Genomic DNA, 24,542 nt, shown 5'->3' with positions numbered 1-24,542 from the left:
TTTATCCTATATAAGTCTTATCTCCATTAATACTACCATGTAGTGTGTGTCATACACATCATACACTCACAAGCCACACTCCTTTCTCATTCAGCCCCTCCCACTTTATTAACCAAGCTTTTTTCTGTCAAACCACACCCCTTTTACTTTCAGACCACTCCAATTCAATTACAGTCCCCATCTCGTTTTATCAGGCCACACCTTTTTTGATCACAACTCCACCCCTTTTCAATCAGCCCTGTATTTCCTCAGTAATTATTCTCATAATTAGTAATATGCATATGTATAAGTGTTTTATCTTAATAAGCAATATTCTCTCATTCTCTCACAGGCCATTTTACTTTTATACCACACCATTCAATTTCACAGCCATCAATACCAAGCCACACCTCTTTTAATCATAACCCCACCCCTTTTTAAGTCAGCCCTACCTACTTTTTAACCCCAATATTAGTCTTCTCCCTATTAATATGGATGTAATAATATAATGTAGTGTACTTGATACTCTTACAAACCACACCCTTTTCTCCACCAGGCCCCTCCCACCTTATTACCAAACATTTTTCTCTCAGACCACACCCCTTTTACTTTCAGAGTGCACCCAGTTTTAAAAGACCACACCTTTTTTGCTCAACTGCCCTCTTTCTTTTAGCCTCTCCGTCTTGTATTAGCCTTGAAAAAGTGAGAATATGGTCATGAGAAATGTAGGTCAATCAGTTGTAATGATATTAATAAACGGTCTTTTATGCGGTTAATTGGAGGGAGATTGCCCAGACTGATTGAGCTAATGGAGGACTTGGATTAATGCAAATCTTGATGGAAATTACTTGGGGAATAAAACGGAACAGAAGTTTCACGTCTTGTCTAAATGTGATGGCAGCTTGGCAGGAGGAGATTATAACAGCACGGCTTTGTTCTGCCAGTAAAACAGACTCAGAGCGAGACGAGAAGTGGAGGAGAGAGAGTTGAGTGAGTGTATGTGTGTGTGTGTGTGTGTGTGAGAGAGAGAGAGAGAGAGAGAGAGAAAGACAGCTGTATTACAGTAATCTAAAACAGATTATGGAGCAGAGACAGAGAGGAAGCCAAACACATCACATCACAGCACTCACTTCCCCACTTCCTGTGCCTGCCTGTGTGTGTGCATGCGTGCTTGTTTATGTGGTTTGTGAGGACAAAATTGTATAATGACAGGAGAATGACCTAGTTGTACCCTATTAAAGGTCTCGCAAAGTGCAAATTTTATTCAATGTTTGACATAGTCCTAACTGAAACAAGAAAAGAGGGTGGGATGTAGAGTAGCTCCTCCCCTTTAAAAAAAACAACCAATGGTGTTTAGTTTTATAACAGCTCTGTTACTGACAGTGGTTGAGCTCAAGCGCATCAAAGGAAAAAGCAAATGAGAAGGGGGCGGGATATGTCAGATACGAGAGAGCATTTGATTGGTTAAGATTTGATTATCTATCTATCTATCTATCTATCTATCTATCTATCTATCTATCTATCTATCTATCTGTCTGTCTGTCTGTCTGTCTGTCTGTCTGTCTGTCTGTCTGTCTGTCTGTCTGTCTGTCCGTCCGTCCGTACACCCACCGACCCACCCACCCATAATTCAATCAATCAATCAATCAATCAATCAATCAATCAATCAATCAATCAATCAATCAATCAATCAATCCAACCATCCAACCATCCATCTATTTTACCATCCAACCATCCATCTATTTTTCTTTCTACCTGTCCATCCATCCATCCCCCACCCACCCATATATCCATTTATCAATTAATCAATCAATCAATCAATCAATCAATCAATCAATCAATCAATCAATCAATCAATCAATCAATCAATCAATCAATCAATCAATCAATCAATCAAACAATCAATCAAACAATACAATCAATCCATCCATTTTCCTTTCTATTTATCCATCCATCCATCATTTTATTCTATCTATCTATCTATCTATCTATCTATCTATCTATCTATCTATCTATCTATCTATCTATCTATCTATCTATCTATCTATCCGTCCTTCCGTCCGTCCATCCATCCATCCATCATCCATCCATCCATCCATCCATCCATCCAACCATCCATGCATCCATCCATCCATCCATCCATCCATATGTCCATCTATCAATCAATCAATCCATCCATTTTTCTTTCTATCCATCTATCCTTCCATCCAACCATCCATCCATCCGCCCATCCATCAGTCCATTCAAACATACACCCACCCACCCACCGACCCATATATCAATCAATAGATCAATCAGTCAATCAATCAATCAATCAATCAATCAATTAAATCTAATTTTCCAAATGTGTACCCTCATGATTTTTGAGGGGTTACATATTATCATCATCTATCTTTCTTGATCAGTAATTAGTCTTTTGATTTAAAATTTCATGTAACTATTGTCGGACGTTTGGTTTAAAAAAAAAGTTAAAATAGGTGTGATTTTCTGTTCATTCAGTATATAGTGTCCCATTTGTGTTCTTGACAGGTTTAGGTGCGATTCACCCGAGTGTCTTTCACATGATTTATTCCTCACCCGCTTCATTCTGTCACCATCACTGGATCACTGGCCTGAGTCACACACTGACCCACCCATCCCCCTCTCCATCTCTCTCTCTCTCTCTCTCCCTCTCTCTCTCAGCTTGAGCTGTATTCAGTCTCCATGACTGTGGCTTCAGGCTCCTCTGTTCATTTCAAGGTCACTCCAGTGAGAGACACACACATTTACATGTTGCTCTGCTGTACAATACAATAGGGAAGCACTGTAGAGAATAAACATACAGTCACTGTATATGCCCTGTATATTAAGAGGATAGTTCTCCCAAAAATGAACATTTACTGTTAATTCATTAAGTGAGGGTTAATTCATTTTGTGAGTCACAGATTTAATTTTTAATATACAATCCACTTGTAATATACTCTGAAAAGTTGGCTTAAAGATATAGTTCATCCCAAAAAAATTAAATATGTCCTTATTTACTCACCCTTCACGTTCATAAACAATTTCAGTTTTAAACCACATAAAGATGAGTGTAAATTATGAGGTAAATATCATTTTTTTGGCCCTTATTCCAAGATTCATAAGAAGTCACTGATGTCCTTGGAGTGTGTAGTGGAGTTTCAGCTCAAAAATACGACACAGATAATGTTGTATATAACTCTCTGAAGCTATTCAGTGACTCTCTGACGTATTGGTGACTGTTGTTTTAAATTCAAATGAGCTCTTTCAAAAGTGGGCGGAGCTACAGTTGCATGCATGTCAGCATAGTGCAGATTCAAAAACAAGACTGATGTCCTATGCTAATGAGGGAGAGATGGTCACTAGTGGGCGGGGCTTTCCCTCTCTGATGACACATACAACAGAAGAATGTCAGTCAAAGTGTTTCTGCAGACTGTTTGTATAAAGTGTGATTATAAAGAATAAAATGCATCAATTTTTATGATTAGAAGCTGGTTATATTCACAAACTGTTGCCACTTAACTGTGTTTAATACCTTTATAAAATTTATTTATACATAAGAGGTCCCCTTTAAGAAGCATTATATGCTCTCAGCAGCACTGGTTCACGTAACACGACTGAATGTATATACAAAAAACAAGCTGAATAAGATTTGATGGCTGCAGACAGGAGGATTTCCAAAGCTCTGAGGATGTAACACATGAGTCACATGAACTTCTTTATGCTGCTTTTTGTCCTTTTGGAGTTTGTCAGTTCAGATCAGCATCAGCACTCACTGTATCAGAAACTCCTTCTGGATCATCTCGTGTGATTCAGTGGAGAAATACAGCTGACGTGACGTGAAGGAAACGGCCCCACGCGTATAGAATTCAAATATTGCGGTCAATTATAGTTTTGTGTGTGGATAAAAACAAAACAGTAAGGTTGTGTTATGCTGTGTTCACACCAGACGCAGAAAAAGCGTCAAGCGTGAGTGGTTTACATCTTAATTCAATGCAGACGCGTGAATAGGCATCCAGCGGCGCGATACACACGAATGATGCAAATCAATCAATCAATCAATTCATCCAACCATCCAACCATCCATCTATTTTTCTTTCTATCTGTCCATCCATCCATCCCCCACCCACCCATATATCCATTTATCAATCAATCAATCAATCAATCAATCAATCAATCAATCAATCAATCAATCAATCAATCAATCAAACAATACGATCAATTCATCCATTTTCCTTTCTATTTATCCATCCATCCATCATTTTATTCTATCTATCTATCTATCTATCTATCTATCTATCTATCTATCTATCTATCTATCTATCTATCTATCTATCTATCTATCTATCTATCTATCTATCTATCTATCTATCTATCTATCTATCTATCTATCTGTCCATCCGTCCTTCCGTCCGTCCGTCCATCCATCCATCCATCCATCAATCCATTTTATTTTATTTTTATTTTTTTTGGGTACAGTTAGTGTGATATTCAGAGTGAGCGCATTCAAATGAGAATGCGCTTGTATCATATTTAAATAAATAAATAAATAAATGAAATTACATGTTGTAACCCGGGGAGTTACACAAACAACAGAGGTTTGGATCCACATGCAGGTTTATTCAAAGTCAGGCAAGCAATGGCCAGCACAGGTGCAAACAGATATACAAGGGAAGTCCAGAATCGTTGTCAAAGGATCAGGCGAGTGGTCAGAAGGCAGGCGGCAGACTGAGATGAAAAGGTAAACAAGGCAAAGTTCAAAACACAAGAAAACAAGACTAGGAAAACGCGTTGTAGTGTTTCCATACAGATAACAAGACTCGGCCATGGGAGTGAGTGAGTGAGTGTGCTGCTTAAATAGTGTGTGCAATCAGTCTCTGACAATCCTCAGGTGGTGCGAGTAATCAGTCTAGATGAGGAAGCATGTGTGAGTGTGACCGGAGTGCATGTATGAAAATGTAGTCCAGAAATGGTGGAATTGTAGTCCATAAGTTATTGTTAGTGAAATCCAGCGATCTTATGGAGTACGATTATCGGTTGGTTATCGTGACACATGTATTTATCCATTTACTTATTTATTCAATCACACTTTATTCTAAAACATAATTCTCACTATTAATAAACCATTAACTATCAATTTGTCTCAATAAACTCCTAACTTGCAGCTTATAATGATTCAGGATTCACATATTTGGGTCTAATAGTTATAATTTTATCATAATAATAAATGGTAATTAATAATATGTAATTATTATAATTTTATGGATGGATAAAAACAAAACACCAAGGTTGGGTTTAAAGGATTAGTTCACCCAAAATGACAATTTGCATGTTAAATCAATACATAAACACTTAAGAACATAGATCATATTTATTTATCTATTTATTTATTTATTTATTTATTTATTTATTTATTTATTTATTTATTTATCCGTTTATTTATTTATTTATTTATTTATTCAACCATTTAATTTATTCAATCAAACTTTATTCTAATACACAATTGTCTGTTTGTGTGTGTGTGAGAGAAAGAGAATACATTTTTATTTGTGTGTGTGTGCATACGTGCGTGAGTGTGTGTGTTTGTGTGTGTGTGTGTGTGTGTGTGTGTGCGTACGTGTGTGTGTGTGTGCTTGCATGCATCTGTGTGTGTGTGTGTGTGTGTGTGTGTGTGTGTGTGTGTGTGTGTGTGTGTGTGTGTGAGAGAGAAAGATGGTCAGTGTTGGTGTGAGTCCGTCGCAGTGTAAAAGCAGTCAGTGAGCGGTGTGTGTTCGTCTTTGTGCTGTCACAGCTCTACTTTTTGCTCCACTTTCTGCTCTAGTTTCGTGAACTCATTCAGCTCTGGTTTGTCCTGTTTGAGCTTCTTTTAGCCGGCTGATGTGTCCTCAGGTACACGTCCAACATCACTGGAGCATTCCTTTATTATTTCCCCTAAACACACACACACACACACACACACACACAGTTCACCCACCACACAGTTCATGCTTGCTGAAGCTCTGATCATCACTGTGGAGGATTATTCCTGACACACTTGAGTAATTACAGCTTTATAACTCACATTCCGACTTTTTCTCAGACTTGTGTATTCAAATCCTGCAATTTACACAATCACAATTCAGACTTTTTAAACTTTTTTTAATTAAATAATAATAATTATATAAAGGTGGTTAGCACTGTGGCCTCACAGCAAGAAGGTTGCTGGTTCGGGCCTCAACTGGGTCAGTTGGCATTTCTGTGTGGAGTTTGCATGTTCTCCCCTTGTTGGCATGGGTTTCCTTCGGGTGGTCCGGTTTCCCCCACAGTCCAAACACATGCTTTCTGTTTAACGGAGGGAAGATTTTAATTCAACACATTTCTAATCATAATAGTTTTAATAACTCATCTCTAATAACTAATTTATTTTATCTTTATCATGATGACAGTAAATAATATTAGACTAGATATTCTTCAAGACACTTCTATACAGCTTAAAGTGACATTTAAAGGCTTAACTAGGTTAATTAGGTTAACTAGGCAGGTTAGGGCAATTAAACAAGTAATTGTATAATGATGGTTTGTTCTGTAGACTGTCGAAAAAAATATAGCTTAAAGGAGCTAATAATATTTTTTTTAATTATTTTTTTTAACTATTTAAAAAACTATTTATTTTAAATAATTTAAAACTGCTTTAATTCTTGTCAAAATAAAACCAAAAAAAACTTTCTCCAGAAGAAAGTAGCATTATTTACAGTGAGTATTTACTAGTACTATTCATAGTATTTTAATATAAAGTGCTCAGCATAAATGAGTATTTATTTAAAAATTCACCCCATTTTCACTCCAAAACACTGCTGGCTCATTTGCCACAATAATGTCATTTTACTAGATTATAAGATTACTCTTTTTCCAAATTCTCATATGCAACTGATTGTGATTTTTCTTTTAATAAAAATGAACACATCATTTAATTACTTACGCTCAATTTTATTTATTTATTATTTTTTATTAATTTTTTTATTTAATTATTTATTATTTATTTTAATTTTAGATTTTTTTATTCTTTAAAATAATTTTTTTCCATTTCTCAATAAATACATTATATTTTGGTTCATTTGATAAAATTTATTACAGATTTATTACATATTTATTAAAAATATATTTATTAAAACAATTGTTTAGTTTAACTACAAAAATCCAGCAAAATTTTGTTTAAAAAAAGTTTGTTTCTCTTGATTTTTGCTGTTTATAAAATTATTGTATTTAATAGTTTTCCATAACATTATCGCAAGGTATTTTGTTAGATGGATGGATGGATGGAAGGATGGATGGATGTAAGAACGGATGGACGGACGGACGGACAGACTGTTGGAAAGACAGAAAGACAGACAGACAGACAGCTGGGAGCTACTCAAGACTGATGACATGGCCCATATAAACAGCACACACACTCACAGACATTGCTGAGTCTTGTTGGTTGTACCCTTTAACATTTCTAAGCACTTCCTGTGTTTATCCGTGTTTGACCCTTGCCTTGTTCTCTTGTTTACGTTGTCTGCTGTCTGGATCAACGTTTTGTCTGTGATCTGACTACGCTTTTGGATTGTCGTCATGCTTCTGTTTGTTCCAGTTGACCATTGCCTACCTGACTAAGCTTTCAATAAACCATGGATCCTCAACTACCTCTTTTGCCTTGTTTATTTCTCATTCTTGTGTTATTAGTCTACTAAATGTTGGGATGTTTTACTTCTTTGTGGCTTATGATTTAATGGCAGGATTTGAACCTTACTAATTACTCATTGTTTATGCAAAAGACACATCAAAGCACAATTTTCAAGTACATCTTCCTCCCTATAATGATCATTAGAGGTTGAATCGTGTAAATAAATGCATGCATGATGACTGATACTGTGCATATTTCCTCCTGCATTCAGTCTATAAACGGTTGATTTTCACACAGATGAGTTCATCTGCCAGAAGCCTGGAGTCAGACGATGGCAATCTGAAGTCTGCCGTCATAATTAAATTGTTTCATCTCAGCGGCGTTTCTGATCCAGTGCCTGTCAAACCATGATTCATGTTTTGGGGAATTAAACACGCAGACGATCCACTGATTCACTCTGTCGAGTTATAAACCTGTGGATTGAGGAATTTCTCAAACTCAAACCTAAATCTCATGATTCAGCAACTTGAAATGATTTTAAACCCTGAAGGAATTACTGGGACATAATTAGGAAAAATTCAGGCACAATTTAGAAAAAGATTTTAAAAAATGTTATTCATTCATTCATTCATTCATTCATTCATTTGTTTCTTCATTCATTTATTTGTTTGTCCGTTCATAAATTCATTCATTCATTCCAACCAGACCATGACATTGTAATTTTCAACATTGCATTAGTCATGCGTGATAAATTACACTACAACAACAAAAATAAATTTTATTCATTCATTCATTTGTTCACTAGTTTCTTCATTCATTCATTTACTACTTCCACACATTATAAATTACATTATTAAAAATGTATTTAATTCTTCATTCATTCATCCATCCATCCATTCATTCATTCATCCATCCATCCATCCATCCATTCATTCATTCATTCATTCATTAACCCATTCGTTCGCTTGTTTCTTCATTCCTTCGTTCACTAGTTTCATGCATTATAAATTATATTATAAAAAATTAATTTTATTCATTCATTCATTCATTCATTCATTCATTCATTCATTCACTAGTTCCTTCCTCCATTCATTAATTTGTTTAATCATTCATTCATTCACACATTTATTCATTCAATAATTTGTTTGCTTGTTCATTCATTCATTTATTAATCCATTTATTCATTTATGCATTCGTTTGTCTTTTTAATTCTTCATTTATTCATTCCAACTAGACCATGCCATTGTAATTTTCAACATTGCATCGTTATGCGTGATAAATTACATACTAAAAAATATATATTAATTTAGTCATTTGTTCACTAGTTTCTTCCTTCATTCATTAATGCTAAACCAATCATTCATTCACACATTCATTCATTTATTTGTTCGCTTGTTCATTCGTTTGTTTATTCATCCATTCATTCATCCATTCATTCATTCATTCATTCATTCAATAATGCATTTGTTCGCTTGTTTCTTCATTTGTTCGCTCACTAGTTCCATGCATTATAAATAACATTATAGAAAATATATTTAGTTCTTCCTTCATTCATTTAATCATTCATTCATTCACTAGTTCCTTCCTTCATTCATTCATTAGTTTGTTTGATCATTCATTCATTCACACATTAATTCATCTATTCATTCATTTATTGATTTTTCCTTTAATGCATTTGTTCGCTTGTTTATTCATTCATTCATTCCACCCATGACATTGTCATTTTCAACACTGCATAAGTTAAACTTGATAAATTACATAATAATAAAAAAATATTTATTTATTTATTCATTCATTTGTTCACAAGTTCATTCATTCATTCATTCATTCATGCATTCATTCATTCATTCATTCATTCACTATTTCCATGCATTATAAATTACATTATAAAAATGTATTTAATTCATTCATTCATTCATTCAATCATTTGTTTGTTCGCTTGTTCATTCATTCATTTATTCATGCATTCATTTATTCTTTCATTAATTAATGCATTTGTGTGCTTGTTTATGTATTCATTCATTCATTCATTCATTCATTCATTCATTTATTCATTCAATTAATCCACCTAGACCATTACATTGTAATTTTCAACATTGCATTGGTTATGCATTATTAATCACATTATAAAAAGAAAAAAATATTTATTTATTTGTTCATTCATTCACTAGTTTCTTAATTCATTTGTTCACTAGCTCCTTCATTCGTTCATTTTTTCATTCATTCATGCATTCATTCAACACGGGAGAACATGCAAACTCCACACAAAAACGCCAACTAACCTAGTTGAGGCTCGAACCAGAGACCTTCTTGCTATGAGGCGACAGCGCTACCCTCTGTGCCACCGCGTCACCCTTTAAAAGTAACATAAGTAATGGAAATGTAATACTTTATTTGACTATTTACTTGAATAAGTAATCTGATTACATAACACATGTTCCGTGTAATGCACGTTTACCCCCAAACACATTCAGCAGCTTCATTCCTCATCAGTCCTCCATTTCTGTATTGATCTGCGATGTTTGGCTTTTCAGAAAAATACCTGTTAAGAATTTGTACAGAACGATCCGCCTCGGCTCTCTTGAATAATGTGTGGATGGACAGAAGCTGCTGTTGATATTGACAGACGGGAGTATTTTAGAGCGAATATCTGTCCTTCACTTAGAGCCATATTGATCCGCTCGGCCTTCAAAGTCTTAAACGAAGACGCTAATGAAACGCTGACCTTTACCGGTAAAGGTCAGTCAAACAGCCAGCGGTCTAATAGACGGACAGTCATTTACACAGCTTTTCTGTTTTCACCATAAAAAAAAAACATCCACTATCTGCAATATTCAGATTAAAAAACAAGCACGGGGGGTAAGGTATCAAAGCAGTTCCAGTTTAACATTCTGACTTGATGTTTTAAGAACTCTGATGGAATTAGTTATAATGGTTAGTTATAGGGTAATACAAATAGAATATAGACCATTTCTGTTCAGTCTCTTCTTTTGCCTCAATGATGTTATTTTGCTAGATTATTAGTTTAATCTCTTCAAATTCTCATATGCAACTGATTGTGATTTTTGTTTTATTAAAAATGAAACACATCATTTAAGTTTAAAGCTTTATTAATCCTCTTGGGACAATTCATTCTGACATGGTGGTGCTTCACATGTAACAGTAATGACACACTTAAGACAATAAACACCAACACTAAACATCAAGTACACAAACATAAACTGAAGAAAAAAAGAAAAGAAAAATTATTATTATTATTATTATTATTATTATTATTAATAATAATAATAATAATTATTATTATTATTATTATTATTGTTATTATTATTATAATTAATTGAATAATATTAAATAAATAATAACAATAATTTATAAAAAATGATAATAATAATAAATATTAATAACCTATTGATTAATTATATTTATTATGTAACCAAATTGCTTCAGGCACAAAAATAAATTTATAACGATGAATTAAATTTTTAATTAAATCATTTTTATTTAAATTTATATTTTTTATTTAATAGTATTTATTTTTTGTTCATTTTTTATTTATATGTTTACAATTTAATTGATTTATTAATATATTTATTTATCAATTTAATTATTTGCTAATTAATCAATCTATCTATCTATCTATCTATCTATCTATCTATCTATCTATATATCTATCTATAATTCATTTATTTACGCATTCATTCATTTATTAATTTAGTTATTTATTATTTAATTACTGATTTATTAAATTATTTATTTGTTAGTTTATTTTTTTATTCATTTATTATTTAATAATTAATTATTAAATTAATTGTTTATTTATCTATTTACTCATTCATTTATTTATTCATTTTTCAATTTTTTATTATTTAATTCATTAGTTAATTTGTTTATTTATTTATTTATTTAGTCACTTGTTTGTTAATTTATTCATTTACTTGTTTATTCATTTTTTATGTGTTTATTTACTATTTAAATTAAATAAATACTTATTTGTTTATTAATTAATTTATTTTGTATATTTATTTACTTACTCATTTTTTTATTTATTTAGGTATCTATTTATTTATGCTTTTATTAACTATAGTAACCCAAATATTAGGTCAGTATGTTTATTTTCTTGAATCCTTTATTATATATAGTAAAAAAAAAAAAAAAGATAAATTATGCACTGAATCAATTATCATAAAAATATTATATCAAACATTTTTTTTGTCTTAAACAGTATATACACAACTTTTTATATATTGTTCATTGATTGTTGGTTTCTTTGTTTTTTTGTTATTTTTTTTATGAAAACAAGCTTATAAACATTAATTTATTTGTTCATTTTCTTTTCGGCTTAGTCCCTTTATTAATCAGGGGTTGCCACAGCACAAAGAGCCGCCAACTTATCCAGCATATGTTTTACACAGTGGATGCCCTTCCAGCTGCAACTCATCGCTGGGAAACACCCTTACAAAGTCATTTACACTCATAAACTATGGAAAATTTTAGCTCACCCAATTCTCCTAAACCACGTTTTTGGACTTGTGGAGGAAACCGGAGCACCCAGAGGAAACCCACGGCAACACGGGGAGAACATGCAAACTCCACACAGAAATTGACCCTGACTCAAACCAGCGGCCTTCTTGCTGTGAGGCAATTGTGCTACCCACTGCGGCACCATGCTGCCCAAGCTTATAATCAACACTAATAAATGTTTCTTGGTCATCAAATCATCATACTACAATCATTTTATCCACAGCGATACATTTCATTTTACACTATCTTACAATAACAGATTTATTTGATATGTTTTACAATATTCCTGATTTTATCCTTTTAGATAATTTCACTGTATTTCAATGTAGTTTGTCAATAAATGCCTCCTTGTTCAGCAGGAGAAAATCACTGACCACAAAATATTCACAAGTATGTCTATGATGGATTTAAGTGTAAGCATGCGGTTGGTTGCGTGATGTTTAATACTGAATTTTCGATGCTGTTGTTAAGTATGAGTTGCCTGAAGCCTGGTCTTTGTAGTGACACACAGTGGCATTGAGTCTTTCAGCACAACACACATTAACAGGCTTTAATCTGCTGGAGGCTTATGGCAGACAAATCCAGCCAAAGCTTTCAGAGGCCGGCCATTATTCCCCCTCTCTCTCCCCATCGCACCGCCTAATAGTCCTCAAGGAAGACTCAAATATGCCTAATATGACAGACTTATTACAGTGTGGAGCGTGTGTACGTAACTGTGTTTATTCTTGGATTAACCAGTGGTCCGCATTAATAATAAACTCCTGTCAGATTTTTGTTTCGTTTTGGGCTTTTTTTTTTCAAGAGACATTTCAAAGCATGATTTCGCTTAAATATTATTTTATCATTTAGAAACTGTTTTAAATTAACAATGAATGACATTAAAGACTTTCTTTATGTTATTGGAGTTGAAATCTTACGAACACCATGACTGAGATTTTTAAAATAATAATATTCAATATTAAGAATAAATTAACAATCATAATAAAAGGTTTTAAAGGAAATTATATTACTAAATATACATTTTGATTAAAGTGGTTCATTCCGCTGTGGTGACCCCAGATTAACAAATGGACTGAGCCGAAAAGAAGTTGAATGAATGAATATTTTGATTAATATTATTTAAGGATTTACATTTTCACTAAATAAGATCTGCCCAAACCCCGCCCTCCACCCAGTCTCTCTTCAAACCCCGCCCTCCACATAGTCGCTGTATAAACCCCGCCTCTCTTTACACTCCTTCGACCAATTCTCTCTTTAAACCCCGCCCTTTACCAAGTATCTCTTGAAACCTCACCTCTTTTCAAACCCCTCCCTCCACCCAGTCTCTCTTCAAACCCCACCTCTCTTTAAACCCCGCCCTCCACCCAGTCTCTCTTCAAACCCCACCTCTCTTTAAACCCCTCCCTCCACCCAGTCTCTCTTCAAACCCCACCTCTCTTCAAACCCCGCCCTCCACCAAGTATCTCTTGAAACCTCACTTCTCTTCAAACCCCGCCCTCCACCCAGACTCTCTTCAAACCCCGCCCTCAACCAAGTATCTCTTCAAACCCCACCTCTCTTCAAACCCCGCCCTCCACCCAGACTCTCTTCAAACCCCACCCCTCTTCAAACGCCGCCCTCAACCAAGTATCTCTTCAAACCCCGCCCTCCACCCAGACTCTCTTCAAACCCCACCCCTCTTCAAACGCCGCCCTCAACCAAGTATCTCTTCAAACCCCGCCCTCCACCCAGACTCTCTTCAAACCCCACCCCTCTTCAAACCCCGCCCTCAACCAAGTATCTCTTCAAACCCCTCCTCTTTTCAAACCCCGCCCCCTCCAACTAGTCTCTCTTTAATCCCCGCCTCTTTTCAACCCCGCCATCCACCAGTCTCTCTTCAAATCCCACCTCTTTTCAAACCTTGCCTCCACCCAGTCTTTCTTCAAACCCCGCCTCTCTTCAAACCCTGCCCTTCACCTTGTCTCTCTTCAAACCCTGCCTTCCACCCATTCTCTCTTTAAACCCCGCCCTCCATCAAATATTTCTTCAAACTCCGCCTTCCCTCCACCAATCTCTTCAAGTCCCGCCCTCCCTCCATTCATTCTCTCTTCAAACCCCACCCTCCTTCCATCCAGTCTCTCATTTTTGCCTCTCCAAACTCCGCCCTCCACTCTATTTTCTCTTCAAACCTCGCCCTTCACCCACTGTCTTTCAAAACCACGCCCTCTCCAACCTACATTCCATCCAAACTCCTCCCCTTAACTCATCCCTTTCTCTTAACCCTGCCTCCCTAGAACAAGTCTTTCTTCAAACTTCGCCATCCCTCCACCGTTCTCTTTAAAAACTCCCTCCATCCTATTTATATCTTTCAGTCTTTCTAATTCCTTCTACACCTTTTCATCGTTCTGTGTTACTCAACATGGCTTATGGCATCTTAACCATGTCAAAGGGAAATACACATGTGTCATATTAAATTAAAGTTATGATTTCTGCATAAACTCATTGCTGATGGCTCTTCTCGGATTATTCTATAGCTTTAACATGCCAAACGTTTCTTTCATGTATGAACTAGATTTTTTCCTCTAATCCCTTGCTCCGTCATCACCTCCGCCTCTTCATGCTCCTGAAGCCAATTCAATTTTGTGCTAATTAACAAGGACAACTTCAATTAAGCATTAATTTCTGGCTTTTTCCAATGACTGATCTCAGATCTGCAGTGTTTTCTCTGCTTCATCTGGATCATGTCAGATTTCTGCATATATATATATATATATATTATTGCCTACAGGTTGCCTAAAGGTGCCTACAGGTGTCAGTCTTATTTAGATTGTGTAATCATGTTTTGCAAGTATTAAAGAAAGCAATATATTTCTTTATAAATATATATTATGTTTGCTGAAAGCTTGTTGCTGTTGGTTGAGGTTTTTATTTATTTATCTTATTGTATTGATTTTTTTATTTTATATATTACATTTTTTTTTATTTAATTTTATTTATTTTTATTTTATTTTTATATATTTTTATTTTATTTTATTTTATTTTATTTTTATTTTATAAATTTTTTATTTCATTTATTTTATTTATTTTCTATTTAATTTTATTAATTTTATTTATTTATATAATTTTATTTTGTTATTTAATTAGATTTTTATAAATTTTTCATATTTTATTTTATTTTTTTTTTTAGTCTGTTAAATTTTTTATTTTGTTGTATTTTTAATTTTTATTTTATTTCATTTAATTTATAAAAAAATATATAATTCTTTTATTTTATTTGATTTTTTTATTTATCTATTTTATGTTTTATATTTTATTTTATTTTATTCATTTTTTGTTTCATTTTATTTTTTTTATTTCATTTGATTTTTTTTATTCGTTTTTGTTTTATTTTATTTTATTTATTTATTTTTTCATTGTATTTTATTTATTTATTTATTTTTTTTTTTTTTCATTTCACATAATTTTATATCAGGATTTTTATTTCATCCCTTTATTGACAGATTATTCCAAAATTAAATCCTTATGAAGCATTTTAGTTTCCCTCTCAAAGCCCACTTGTCACTAATGATGCTTGCATCATATTGTTCATTTAGCATATTTTTAAATTAAATTAAAGTATGTGTTCACCTATACATCACAATTCACTCACAATACAGCCACATCACACTCATACACACAACATATAATATACAAAACACACACAGCATGGTAAGTGGGGGGAAGGTAATAAATTTACCAACATGAACAAATAATAAACAATAAATCTTAGTATTATTATCTGCAGTATCCATTAGTCTTTGTTAATGTTAGTGAATAAAACTGCAGATCATGTTAACTCAGTGTGCGTTAATAATATTAACAAGCTCATCTTTAGATGTTAATAATCCATTAATAAATGATAAAATTAATTTAAGTGTCTTTCATTTTTAGTGTATGTTATAAATACATGACCTAATGAAACCTTGTTTTAAAGCATGGTCTGCTGTTTGAGTATTTGTGCAATGTTATAAGTAAATATGACTGCATTAAAAGCATTAAAAATACACACACACACAATACATTACTCAAAATTGAGCAATGTAATAGTGATGCATACCTATAGAACTACTATTACTGCATTGATGAAGTGTAAAGTAGTGATGGGGTGTAAATATACTGTATATCTGTGCAGTACACAGCCCTTCACCCTGGATCAGAGCTCTGTGGCTGAGAGCTTTATAATGGAGGCAGTGTTTGTTTCTGTTGAGTCTTCAACTAAAGCTGGAGCTGAATCTGCTGCTGCTCCACATCTGTCAGAACAGAGCTGCGCAATCCCTACAGCTGTGACACACACTCCTGAGACCAGGCACACACACACACACATATATGCAGACATACACACACACACACACACACACACACACACACACACACACACACACACACTCACACACATGCACAGACACATATATACACACATAAACAACATACACAGAAGTGCACATGCACACACACTATTTCCAAGACAGACACATTTAAACACACACACACATGTAAACACACAAATACACATGCACACACATACACAGACACATACATACAAACACACACATACACACACAAACAAACAGACAGGCACACACATAGAGACACAAACACACACTGTACATACACACACACACACACACACACACAGACATACACATGCACACACGCATACACAGATACATACAAACACACACATGTACACCCACAAACAGACAGGCACTTAGAGGCACAAACACACACACACACACACACACACACACACACACACACACACACATTCAAATACAGACATACACATGCACACATACAAACACATACACACAAATACACAGGCACACACACACACTCACAGACATATTTAGATACATACAAACACACACATGTACATACAGAGGCAGGCTCAAACACACACACACACACCCACACACACATACACATAAACTGACATACACATGCATACAGACACACACACACACACACACACACAAACCCATACAAAAACACATACAAATAGAAATACACATGCACACACACACACACACACACACACACACACACATATACACAGATACATACAAACACACACAAACAGACAGACAGACACACACACACACACACAGTATATACCTGTACACACAAGCACACACACTCAAATACACACACACACCATCTCTCCTCTTTCATCCACTGTAAAAGCAGGTGTGTGTGTGTGTGTGTGTGTGTGCGTGTGCATGTGCATGTGTGTGTTAGTTACTCTCAGAGGGTCGGGGCGGTTTTGTCTGTTCTCTCTGACCTGGCAGTAATTCTACAGTGTAAAAGCCCTAAAAACACTCCTGCAGCCTCCGGAGGAGACAGAACTCAGCTCAGCTCAGCTCTCACACCACAACAAATCCACCTTCCGCTGTGTTTCTGACTTGTTTTCCGGCGGTAAACATAATATGAATGCCCTTTAGTCAACATCCGGCTCATTCTTTCATTTTCATTCAGCTTAGTCCCTTATTTATCAGGGGTTACCACAGAGCAATGAACCGTCAACTATTCCGGCGTATGTTTTGCTACAGCGGATGCCCTTCAAGCTGCAACCTAGTACTGGGAAACACCCATACACACTCACATACATACACTACAAGCAATTTAGCTTAACCAATTCACCAATTCTCCTCCTGGAGGTAGGGAAGCTCACCTACTACCCGGCCGGGAGTTCGCATAATCCTATGTAGGCCTTTGCGTTTGCTGCTGGTGCTGTTTCTATACCAGGTGGTGATGCAGCCAGACAGGATGCTCTCCACAGTGCAGGTGTAGAACGATTGGAGGATGTGGGGGCTCATTCCAAACCTCCTGAGGAAGAAGAGGCGTTGTTGTGCCGTCCTCAGCACTGCGTCTGTGTGAGCAGTCCATGTCAGATCCTCAGCGATGTGTACTTCAAGAAACTTGAAAGTGTTGACCTTCTCGACTGGTGTCCCGTTGATGGTGATGGGACTGTGTTCCCTTTTTTCTTTCCTGAAATCAACCACCAGCTCCTTGGTTTTGCTGATGTTGAGTGAGAGGTGGTTTTCCTCACACCATTGCGCCAGAGAGTGCCCAACCTCTCTGCAGGCAGTATCATCATTATCCGTAATTCGGCCCACCACCGTTGTGTCATCAGCTAATTGAAAGATGCACTATGCATAACCTGTCACGAATTGTCAAATCACTCATACACTGTGGACAATATAGTGAATTATTTCCCCTATAGCGCATGTGTTTGGACTGTGGGGGAAACCAGAGCGCTTGGAGGAAACCCATGCCAACATGGGCAGAACATGCCAACTCCACATTGAAACGCCAACTGACCCAGCTGGGACTCGAACCAGTGACCTTCTTGCTGTGAGGCAACAGTTCTGACCACTGAGCCACCGTGCCACCCCAACTTATTTAATTCTTTAAAGATTTAAAACCTTATATGTGGATTGAGTGAAGGTATTTGGGTGTGTATATGTGGTTTGTTATTGTTTCTTTTTTCCCCATCTGATATTGATTGTTTAATTTGGGGATTGTTTTGTCGGGGCTGGATAGGATTGTATATGGTGTGTGGGTTGCTTTGTGCAAGAATAAAAATTCTGATGAAACAGTGGAACAATAAAATAACAGGCATTAAAATAACAGACTAAATATAAAGTCAAAAATTAAATTAAATTAAATTAAATTAAATTAAATTAAATTAAATTAAATTTAATTTAATTTAATTTAATTTAATTTAATTTAATTTAATTTAACAGGCACTAAAATAATGGATTGGGAAAGTTAAATAAATATGTAGTGAAACAAAAATAAAGTAAAATAAAATATTTGATAAAAAAAATGAAATAATAAAAAAATGCTCCTATTTTTATACCTAACTTTTTAAGTAGAGGCAATAAAATAACCGACTGGGAATAAATATAATGTCAAAAATAAAATAAAATAAAATAAAATTAAATTAAATTAAATTAAATTAAATTAAATTAAATTAAATTAAATTAAATTAAATTAAATTAAATTAAATTAAATTTAATTTAAAAAATTAAAATAACAAACTGGAAATAAATATAAAGTCAAAAATTAAATTAATTTAAATTAAATTAAATTAAATTAAATTAAATTAAATTAAATTAAATTAAATTAAATTAAATTAACAGGCACTAAAATAACAGATTGGGGAAGTTAAATAATTATGTAGTAAAACAAATATAAAGTCAAATAAAATATTTGATAAAAAAAAAAAGAAAAAAAAAATGCTCCTATTTTTATACCTAGCTTTTAAGTAGAGGCAATAAAATAACCAACTGGGAATAAATATAATGTCAAAAATAAAATAAAATAAAATAAAATAATAAAAAAATAACAGGCATTAAAATAACAAACTGGGAATAAATATAAAGTCAAAAATTAAATAAAATAAAATTAAATTAAATTAAATTAAATTAAATTAAATTAAATTAAATTAAATTAAATTAAATTAAATTAAATTAAATTAAATTAAATTGTAAAATAACAGGCATTAAAATACTAGACAAAATTGGGATCACTTTCAGAATGCTTTTCTCAGCTGATGAATGATAAAACACTGACACTGCTTTCCTCATGAGATCAAGCTGATGTCAGTGTTTTCCAGAGTATATGAGATCTTCCTGTGTTTTCTACTGCTTCCCAAACATCCTGCGCTTCCTGCTAAAGCAGGAAGTGTTTGTTTCAAACTGATGGGTCTGAAAGAGAAAGAGGCAGAAATAACCAGCTCTGATCAGGGTTTCTGAGATAGGAGCTGTCAGAAGTCTGTCTTCTGAAAGTGAGCAGCTGACAGATTTGATGGATCTGTGTTTTTTATTGTATGAATCTTTCTCTGTGTTTGTTTGATGGCTGTGATGTTTCATGTTTGTGATTCATTTCTATTTCTTCCTTTAGTTTTGCATAATCACTTTTACTCTCTATGACTTCTGAGGCTCGTTTGGCTGCTGTATCTTCAAGCATGTGATGTATAAATGCATTTTTTTTTACATGCAAATTATGTATCAGCTTCCTAACAAAGTTGATAACTATTGTCAAAATGCATGTATGGGTGGTCATATGGCAATTTGGTTTGGAGGAACTTGTTACGCTGAAATCCAAACAATTAAACTATTTAGTTTGCAGATATTAACATAGAGAAATAAAAGAAAATGAAAATAAAATATCAGAGGAAAAACTAAAATGCTGATTGAATGCTAACTAAAATAAGTTTAAGTAGAGGCATTAAATTAACAGACATGGAATAAATATAAAGTCAAAATTAAAAAAACTAAATTCATTATTAAAATATTTAAATAGCTGGCATTAAAATAACTGACTAAATATAAAGTCAAAATTAAATTAAATTAAATTAAATTAAAACTAAAAAAACTAAATTCATTATTAAAAAATTAAAATAACAGGCAGTAAAATAACAGACTGGGAAAGTTAAATAAATATGTAATAAAAGAAAATAAAGTAAAAAAATATATTAGGTAAAAAACAAAAATTAATATAAAAATGCTCTTATTTTTATACCTAACGTTTTAAAAATATGAAATAAAATATTAAAATGTTAAAATAACAGGCATTAAAATAACAGACTAAATATAAAGTCAAAAATTTAATTTAATTTAATTTAATTTAATTTAATTTAATTTAGTTTAAATAACAGACAGTAAAATAACAGACAGGGAAAGTTTATTAAATATGTAATAAAACAAAAATAAAGTAAAATAATATAATAGATTAAAAAAACTCAAATTAAATTTTTTTTCCTATTTTTATATCTAACATTTTTAGTAGAGGCAATAAAATAACAGACTGGGAATAAATATTAAGTCCAAATTAAATTAAATTAAATTAAATTAAATTTAATTTAATTTAATTTAATTTAATTTAATTTAATTTAATTTAATTTAATTTAATTTAATTTAATTTAATTTAATTTAATTTAATTTAAATTCTAAAATAACAGGCATTAAAATACCAAGGGGGAAAAAAAGAAAAAAAATGTAAATGATTAACTGAATTAACTGAATTAGAGTACTAAAATAAATGACAGGGAATGAATATAATGTTAAATAAAACAAACTAAAATAATACAAAATAATAGATGAAAAACACTGTTAACCCTTACTGTAGATTATGCAGGAAATAACTGTAAAATAGTCAGTGTTTTGCTGTAATAAAAGGAAACAGTATTTTACTGTAAAAGGAGCAGGATTTGTATGAAATTTTGTAGTGCAAAGAATAAATTACAGTAATTTACTTTATGTACCCATTACAGATAGTTACTGTGATAATAAATGGTAAATCACTGCTCAACCATTATTACCCCATGTACTCTTTATGTTGCTATATATATATATATATATATATATATATATATATATATATATATATATATATATATATATATATATACTGTTCAGTTTTGGTATGTGAATGGTCAGTATTGAGGAGAAAGTGAGACAATGCATTGATGATAAGTTAAATTTCTCTGCAGCCATCTCTGTGTTTTCTTTGGTTCCTTTTATGTTTTTAACATTGAGTATCAGGAGTCAACCAATGTCAATGTCACAGAGCTAATTAAAAGGTAAAGATATCCACGAGATGCATTTAAAGGCAAAAATATTCACACAGAGCAACCAAATTATCACAATCATTTTTATAACTTTGTTTACTTTTCTATAATTAATATAATTAGCCTAGTTTAGCCTATAGTTAAGCTTTTAAATTGCACTTTAAGCTGAATATTAGTATTTTGCTAAATAAAAATGTGTTATTTAAAAAATATCTTAAACAGCACGTACATACATTTTTGCAGAGACTCAATTAATTTGTTTGGAAAACTTCAAATGAAGTAGGTAAAAGTAGCATTAACAGTATAGTATAAAGACTTTCCTAAATAAATGTATCAATCAGGTAATTTTTTTTTATTATTATTATTACTACAGGTTTGGAACAACATGAGGATCAGATTATTTATTTATTTATTTGCTTTGGATTAAGTTTTTATATTTTTATTGTTTTTATTCAATGATATGTGCATGATTGTGATAAATGTAGGCAATTCCTTTGGATATATGCTAGATACACAGGATGTCGAACTCCTGAAGGGCTGCAGCCCAGCAGAATTTAGTTCCAGCCCTGCTTCAACACACTACCTTTAGATTTAGTTTGATCAGGTGTGTTTAATTAGTATAAATGCAATCTTACTCTGTAGATTGTGCTGTAAATAACTGTAAAATAGCCAGTGTTTTGCTGTAATAAAAGGAAACATTTATTATTTATTAACACATATTATTTTACTGTAAAAGGAGTAGACTTTGTATGAAATTGTGTAGTGCAAAGAATAAATTCCAGTAATTTACCTTATGTACTCATTACAGAAAGTAACTGACAATAAATAGCAAATTACTGTTCAACCATTACTGTCCCATCTTCTCTGACGGTTTATGTTGCTATTTATAGAGACGTGCATTTTAAAGGCAGAAAATAATGATTTAGGCATCACCACACACTCCCACAGGCTGTCTGTCTTATTCTAAACACAAAGGTGTTAGAAAGAGTTTTCAGAAAATGCTGGCCCTTTAATGGAGTCAGGTGTTTGATTTGTTTACTGCTGAGTGTGCTCTATTCTCTGTCCATCAATTCAGATGTAGAGTCTGATATGTATTAGGCTTTAAATAAGAATCTACAATGAGTAAGTAAAATGTGTTCAAATGTTTTTGAGGGTTTCTAAAATAAGGCTGTGTTTTAAGTTATATTGTTGTTATCTTGAACTGTGTACTTGAAAGCTACATTGTTAGCTAGTTAGCCTCTCCTCATATAACTTCTTACATTACCTTTGTTTAAGAATATGTATTTATTTTATATTGCACACTGCCATATGTACAGATGCGAACAGTTGCATGTATCTTTCTGGCAACTAAGCCAAAATTAAATTCCATCATCTCAGTAAGGTAACGTGCACATCATCACAGGGAATCACAAAAACATGATACACATAGCCATCCACATACAAAAGCTCCACTGTCCGGTCCCAGGCTGTGAGTTTGTTGCTAAGTATTTTTCAGAGCAGTGTTTCCACCTATGAATTTATACTAGAAACAATAAAAAAGTTTGTTGTCATGAGATAATTATAACAATAAAAGATTGGATCCTTTGGTTTTTCGGTGTTGCCAACTTTATTTTTATTTTTTATAATTATTTTAAACTTTTTATTGAGATTTGACACAGTTTTTAATTATTTAAAACTTTAAAATTTAAAAAATAATTATGTTGTGTTTTTTGCTGTTCATTTGCTAATCTACCTTCCTGCAGATTTCAGTTGCTATCCATATCAAACACACCTAAACCAATTAATTAGGACCTGAACACCACTTGATAATTACAGGCAGGTGTGTTTGATATGGGTAGCAACTGAAATCTGCAGGAAGGTAGATATCCAGGAACAGGATTGAGCACCCCTGCTGTATACCATGGGGGTCAAACTCCAAGTTCCTGAAGAACTGCAGCGCAGCAGAGTTTAGTACCCACCCTGCTTCAACATTACCTGTAGATTTCTAACAAACCTTAATTAGTTTGATCAGGTGTGTTTAATTAGAGTTACAGCTTAAAGTCCCGGTCACACTGCACTTTTCTCCCCATAGACTTCCATTCATACGCATGTGAGTACTGCAGACCTGGACTGATAGCTCATGCGACAAATTTCATAATTCGCAGCATTGGAAAGATCAAGCTTGGAGAACGCTGACATGCGAAATCACATCATGTGATTGCTTGAGACCAATCAAAGATCAAAACATGACCTCTCTGGCTTGCTTTTTCAATCTCTAATTATTTAGTTTAATACCACTACTCGCTTTGTTTAATTCCACTTCGCAGTGCAGTATGACAGAATTTTGCATGCTCAAACGTTAATGTGACCGCAGCCTTACTGTGCAGACCTGTAATATGCAAGACAATATTTATATCTGCTGATTTCTTAATTTTGTTATACTTTTTCTGTTATTTATATGTTTGGTGCCAAAACAATAAAATAAATTTGTCTAAAAAATAATATGCCTTCTATTTTTTAATAACAGCTAAGAATACTGATTAATTTTAGTAACACTACAATAACTATATATGACATACTATTAATTTGTATGCAGTATAATGCTGTGATTTGTAACACTAAAATACATTAATTAACTGTACAGTTTCCAGTTAGTTACCACTGCTGCTCTATTACAGTAATTAACTGGCAACACTGTTGCCAGCCACTCACTGTAATGGTTCAGTTACAGTAATTAACTGGTAACACCGTTGCCAGTTACTTACTGTAACCAAACTTTTACAGTGAGTGGCTGGCAACAGTGTTGCCAGTGTTCTACTGTAAAAA

The 24,542-nt window shown here is 33.2% G+C and overlaps 2 protein-coding genes across 11 annotated transcripts in view; both read left to right on the top strand.

Annotated features, from left to right (window-relative positions):
• Positions 1 to 24,542, top strand: part of plxna1b (plexin A1b) — a 744,633-nt gene that overhangs the window by 258,922 nt on the left and 461,169 nt on the right. The gene's annotated exons all lie outside the window — the stretch shown is intronic.
• The window catches only part of dlgap4b (discs, large (Drosophila) homolog-associated protein 4b), a 252,770-nt gene that overhangs the window by 128,753 nt on the left and 99,475 nt on the right, over positions 1 to 24,542 (top strand). Inside the window, exon 1 of one of the 10 annotated variants that reach the window (XM_087256353.1) lies at positions 22,775 to 22,859. The exons of the other annotated variants lie outside the window; for them this stretch is intronic. The gene's annotated coding sequence lies outside the window, so the exon portion shown is untranslated. Of the gene's footprint in view, positions 1 to 22,774; positions 22,860 to 24,542 lie in introns of those variants that run through there. 10 annotated transcript variants of the gene reach the window in all.

Source organism: Danio rerio, chromosome 6, assembly GCF_052040795.2.
Source record: "Danio rerio strain M-AB ecotype USA chromosome 6, GRCz13ab, whole genome shotgun sequence".
Taxonomy (NCBI): Eukaryota; Metazoa; Chordata; class Actinopteri; order Cypriniformes; family Danionidae; genus Danio; species Danio rerio.
The sequence above is the reverse complement of the archived record's forward strand: the minus strand, read 5'-3'. Positions and strand labels throughout refer to the sequence as shown.